The 6,562-nt window shown below is 39.0% G+C and overlaps 1 pseudogene across 1 annotated transcript; it reads right to left on the bottom strand.

Moving 5' to 3' along the window:
• Positions 1 to 262: 262 nt before the first annotated feature.
• On the bottom strand, positions 263 to 5,037 carry LOC144436762 (dynein light chain Tctex-type protein 2B pseudogene; annotated as a pseudogene). Its single transcript, XR_013480978.1, has 2 exons — positions 4,954 to 5,037; positions 263 to 1,296 (listed from the first exon to the last, which is right to left on the bottom strand). The product of XR_013480978.1 is annotated as a dynein light chain Tctex-type protein 2B pseudogene (transcript).
• Between the last annotated feature and the right edge of the window lie 1,525 nt (positions 5,038 to 6,562).

The raw sequence follows: 6,562 nt of genomic DNA, 5'->3' as shown, positions 1-6,562 counted from the left end.
ATCATCATCATCATCATCATCGTTGTTGTTGTTGTTGTTGTTGTTGTTGTTGTTGTTGTACTTCGTCTATACTCACATCACCGTAGTTTTAGTGGTCCGAGGTCTATAGTACAAATATTTTTGCTCTACAACAATATTTACAGAAAATTTAACCAATTATTTCAACATGATAAACGGCTGATTTGAAGTTGACTGCAAATACTAGTTTAGTAAATTGCAATTGCCGACAGAATTGTACCCTGTTAAGACTACGTACTGCACAAATCAATGTCATAATGTTCTGAGGTGTACACTGTCCTTATACATGGATCGACTTGACCTTGGTAGTGGCAGATAACACTGATTGCTCAGGAAATTAATTGGTACAATATACTAATCTCATGCGCACTTATTGTTATAAAATTATATTATTTTTTTACATTAATGGTAACAAAAAGGTGTACCTTCCAGTTCCATTTTAAAAGCGATGTCCATTGCTATTTGTACTATATACTACTTATTCAAAATAAATTCCATGGATCATTGCCACACAGAATAGCGATTGGTTGGTGTAAGTTGCACAGGCGAAATTGTCAGTTTCGGAGTCCCAGATGCCACGACTCGCCATTTGCATTCCCTGTCCCTTCTGAGAACCTATGTAAACATTTACGATTATTTTGTATCGTTGGAAATTCATTTCCTTCACACGGGTTTTGATGGTATCGGTCAGATTTTGAGCAATAATAGCGGACGAGGTCGGGTCGTAGCGGACGTCTTTCAGTTGCCAGTCCAAGATGTCTTGTGCCACATTCTGTACGGTCTCGGCTTTGAATTTTTTACCCTCGTCGGGTTTCATGCGGTAAGTGTTCTCGTATTTGACTTCGATCTTCGGTATCCTAACATGGTCAGAGGTGCCTGCTATAGAAGGTCTGGTTCCAAGATATGAAAACCTTCGTCCGAGTCCCATTGCTACAGACATTGTACGGGAAAGTTTTCTCCATCGGTGAGCAGGGCCAACTGGTCCAGCTGGACCAGTGTGTCCGGATCCAGAACTGACGGAGGTTTTTCTCGACGCTACCGACATCTTCCGTACTGGATGCTGGCCTTCTAAATTCTGTACGTTCCGTTCGCTTAAAGTAGCCATCGATATTGTGACGATGAGGCAACACTCGACTGGACAGCTCAACAGATTTATTGTAACACCTTTGGTTGGACGTGTATCAGTCCTCGGCACGCCCAACTTCACAAAATCACACTCAAAGCGACCCTTCGTAGCAACCGTATTGTTTACCAAGCATGGAACCTAGCTCAGCTGGTCTGTAAGAAAGTAAAGAAGCAAACCGCAGTTGTTAGTATGCACTCTTGAACGATGCTTTATGGAAATAAGACAATTTACTTTAATTAACTGAATACGTGGTGGTACGATTAACATCATAAAAGGATGTTGCTACATATTGAACCAATATCAGTTAACCTTGGAATTCGTATTTTGCTACTTTAGCAGTTGAAACAATTTCAATGAAATACACTCCTTATTGTTGTGTGAGAGAAATCTTGAGTTAACATACACAGACCTGGAATTTGGTATTTCGATGTTGTATCACGTAGGTGAGTTTGAACAAATCAAGTGCAAACACAGAAGTTACCTACAACGTTAACATTGAACTTGTCAGAACGTGTGAGAAGTTTACAAGTTGTATCGCATACTGTGAACTCTGAAACACACTCTTCTGTAATGATTAAACAAATAAAATCAATACATTTTATCGTAGTTCGGTAGAGTGCTGTTTGAAGTGTTTGCATGTGTACTATGAGACCGACCGTACCCATTACCTTTGATTGAACCCTAGCCTAATGTAGGATTTGCAATCATTATTTTACTTCAATCAGTCACTAAGTGGGGCCTGTAAAAAAGGTGGATAGTAATTAGCATAATAATTCTCTTTGTTATAGTCTGAAATTAGACGTTGGTCAAGCTTGGTTGAACTTTTGTTAAAAGCAATAACAGCTACGGTGTGTTCTTTGTGTGACGAGTAATGACTTCACCAAGGTTCCACATACAAATGGTACATCTGGTAGGCGTCGAAGTATTGTTATGCATGGCATTGTGCTTATCATGGCAACGACGCCACGTACTTCTATCACCATCACTTTCAATCTCTGTCTGTCTGTCTGTCTGTCTGTTTGGCTCTCTGTCTCTGTCCCTCTCTCTGTCTCTGTCCCTCTCTCTGTATCTGTCTCTCTCTGTCTCTCTCTCTCTCTGTCTCTCTCTTCTCTCTCTCTCTCTCTCTCTCTCTCTCTCTCTCTCTCTCTCTCTCTCTCTCTCTCTCTCTCTCTCTCTCTCTCTCTCTCTCTCTCTCTCTCTCTCTCTGAACCCTCTAAATCTTTGAATAACATCCTCAGTACATGTAAAATTCTGGAACTCACAAACCGCTCTTAAAAATGAGGGCACCAAGGAAAGGCCACAGTGACTGCTTGAGGTAAAATTCAAATATTCAATACAATGGGTGGAGAATTAGCAACCTGTTTCAATCGAGTCGTCCGAGACCGATTTCTATTAACGTCCCCCCAGGGTTATAACATGCTCTACAGGGGTTCTTTGTGAGTAAACTTCTGTCTCTACAAAAACTCAATGAATGAGTGTTCAGTCACTTGGTTTAACCTGTGGCAGTTCACTGAATAGATTTGCCAAAGAACATGTCTGGAAGATAGCGTAAACATGTGAATGGTGACCAGACCTACTCAGTCAACACATTGAAGTATCACCCAGAGTCTGAAAACATCGTGTATATGCTATATATATACCTCAATTATGCTATCTTCTGACTGCAGCAAAAGTTAAAAGTTATGTTATCTCTAAATAACCAATCATATTAGTTACCAACTGTAAGAAGCGATCGTGCTTCAGACTACATAGTTTATGATTGATATGTTGAAACCGTCGTCAGGTTCGTCACACCCGCCAAAGAAAACCTTTCTAAAGATGACAGTATACAATAGTTTTGCAAAGGGGACATAGCAGTTTCTCTTTACACATGTCTAACATAACTGGCGGAAGCCATAGTGTCCGATATACTAGGTTCAGTGAGCGGGAAAATCGTTAAAATTAAATATATATGGAATGTCTACACCTCACCACATTATTGCTTAGTGATAATCACTCAATCGTAAGCTTCAAACTGACCGACCAGCACCCATCTATGTTCTCTATGAACCATTTCTAATTATGGACGGTGAATAGCAGACGATACAATGACTTTCCCGCCAAACGTCTCGCACAAAATATTTTCAGTATAAGACAATATGCCTCACATCAACTTTATTTTAGACATTGTAAGTGTAAATAATCTTCACTACCCTATTTCTGCATTTTTTTGTTGAAATGTTCATATTTAGAAAAAGGGGGAGATGAGAGTGGTTCTCAACCAATTTGAAGAAATGTTTAAATGAATAATTTCCTGTAAATTTCTGATAATGAAAAATTTGATATTGTGATCGAGGATGGATTCCTGTAATTTTATGGTAGTGCATGAATAATTAAGTAGATAAACAAATACAAACAATAACAATAACAAAAACAAAAACAAAAGCAGAAAGAACAACAGCAGCAGCAACAACAACAACAACAATAACAACAACAAATGACGTACTCAGCAACGAAAGGAAATTTACTATCCACTATAATGTACACAAATCATAGACCCTCCATGTTGGTAAAAACACTTTCAATTTAATAAGATCCCGCAAGTATTTGCATAGTAGCATTTCTTGACTATACCACAAGATCGGAAGAATAGATGTATGGAATAATTTGCATAACAAAGAGTAAATTGCTATGTTAGTTTATTGTATTGTATTGTATACATAATAATATCGTAGACACAGAGCCGCAATAAACTGAGGCTTAAGAAGTTCCTGCTGTTGTACTAGTGGTCTGAGGTTGTACACGTCAGAGCTCTGGTACACGTGAAGTATTAAATGTGGAAGCTATAGGTTCGATTCTACGGAAATCTCTTACATTTGTGACCAGTGTCCACATGTTTTATCAAACGTTAATGTATTTTCTATTGGTTTGACACCATAGATTATCATGCAGTTCTAATGACGTGAGGACCCGCCAAAGTCAAGTTGAGACAATGCCCTTAATGACGTGAGGACCAAGGTCAACCTGAGACCATGGAAGTATAGTTATACTTCCATGCTGAGACAAATCCCAATCTGTTTTTAATCCCAGGCATACAATGTCGTAGACTCGCGTAGACCGTAGAGGTATATGTCACCTTTAATACCCCTATGTTTAGACTAAGGACTAAGGGTATAAGACACACAATCCTATCGTTGCGTGGCTCACTATATAGCCACCCTGCTGGTGTGAACTTTAGCAGACACACACAGAGGTGTCTAGCATTTCATCTGAACACACTACATGTTATGTGATACCCTTCACGTCAAAATACATGTACGTCTAACAATGATTCAAGTTGACTGCCATGAATTGATGGGAGTAGCTAATGTTTCCCTCATTGAGAAAATTATATGTACCATGAAATTTTACACTAACTTTGTCGAATTTATAATGTTACAAGTATAAAATATTTGTTAATTTCAGTAACTATCTAGAACTTAGTAGTAGAGGTACGTCATTGCTATTGAGTTGTAATATGTTACCGTGTGTCTGTCAAATGAGGATGTCAACAACCAACTTCCATAAGACCCATGTCCTTGTATCTTTATGCTACGTTGGGAACTTTCAAGTTGACTTCAACAAATCAAATGTTACTCGTAAAATTCTAACTTCAAATTAGGCGTCAAAATGTGTTTGTTCTGTCAGAATACAGTCTGATACGCCGTTGTCAAGACCTCGGATAGCTAAAAACAGTAATGACAAAACTCTAGCACCGAGTACCTGTAACTCGACACCATCATCGTCCTGCTTTGGACACGAGTGTCCGATAGCCGTGATTTCAAACTTACCTGTTTTCTTATTTGCCCCTTATTGTCGTTTACAAGTATTTTTCGAAATTTGACGAGTGCACACATGCACGTATATATTCTACACCTAGGCTCCTCAGTTAGCAACCTCCCATACACAGATCAATGTCCAATACTTTGTGTAGGTTCTATGTTCAGCACCCGATTAGGCTACACGCCAAGTCGAATTTGAATGGTTGCTACGAAGCGTTTCACTGACCTTCGACCTCCGACGAGGCAACAAATCATGTTCTTACATTATTGCATTGCAGGTGGTGGTGCGACGCTGGTCAAATTATATGGTAAAATAGGCGTGTAACACAACATTAATTTATTACTAATACACGACCATAAACTTGTTTGATCAATGTTTGTCCTCAATTTCTGCATGAGTGGTAGACAGTGGACTAAAAAGTACATTACCGACCAGAGAAAGCAGAAGCTTGTACAAATAGCGTAAAAATCAAACTCTGAACCGATTGTCCTTCATGTACACGCATAGTGACAAATAAATTATAACGCTATTGTGATTGTAGGGGGCTAACACCTCGGTGAAATTTTTAACGAACAATCGTTCAGAATTGTCGGTATTAATCCGCGTGTGTGCCTCCACAAAACACGTCTTTCATCGAAGCCGTAGACTGGCTGGTCATCCCCTGGGTAGCCCACTAACTGGTATACATTATACCTCCCGGCATTGAAAAGTATAGATGAAAACGCCATATTGACATTGTCTGGTTACAAATGGATACAAACAAAGGCAAGGACTAAAAGTGGTCAGTTCTATTTACTGATTTAAACAGCCTGGAGCTGTTTTTGAAAACGTGACTAAGCAACACAAATTATTTTAACCAGTCGGGCGAAAAGCGATCATGACTTGGTAAGGAATTTTGAGCGTCGATCGTGTCTCTATACTGTACTGCAGTCCGGCAAAACACATAGCGTGGCCTCATTGACCTCGAAAAGACTACAAGCATAAAGTCTTTAAATTCACGCCGTGTTACTTAAAACATGGAAGTATCATATATTTCCATGCTTTAAAAAACCATGAATAAATCCCAAGTTTTCGCATTAGCGTTATATCATTGGAGCCATAAGGATATCATTGGGCAATTCTTTTTATTCAAGATCAACCTTTTATCGCTCCGTCAGACAACAGTTTTTCACCCAATATTTATCTTAATCCGACATGCTCTTTTAACATTACCATTACCGTAACGATGGCGACACCACGACACTTAACGACGAATGCAAAAAAAGAGAGAACAATTTGATGAAAATCAGTTGTCGTTTCTACTTCATACAAAGCAAAAATATGCGACTCTAGGAAACCATCCTCGGTGTAAGTTCATTTCTAATATTTGTCGAACACAAGTACTTTAATAAAACAAAGCTGCCAAATGCCCGTACCGTTCTGATGACATTGATAATATACCACCCGAAGAGTCGACCAGATTGTCTCATTACATTTGTAGAACAATACAGATCAACAACTGACTGAATATACCTGCTAATTAGATCATGAATATTGATAGGTCACAGGTCACATCCACAATCAACAGGTGGTTGAATTACATGGAAAGTGGAGGGGGTGTGAAAGTTCCTCGCCTCG

This window comes from Glandiceps talaboti, chromosome 6 (assembly GCF_964340395.1).
Source record: "Glandiceps talaboti chromosome 6, keGlaTala1.1, whole genome shotgun sequence".
NCBI classification, from domain to species: domain Eukaryota; kingdom Metazoa; phylum Hemichordata; class Enteropneusta; family Spengelidae; genus Glandiceps; species Glandiceps talaboti.
This window is presented reverse-complemented; position numbering and strand designations above follow the sequence as displayed.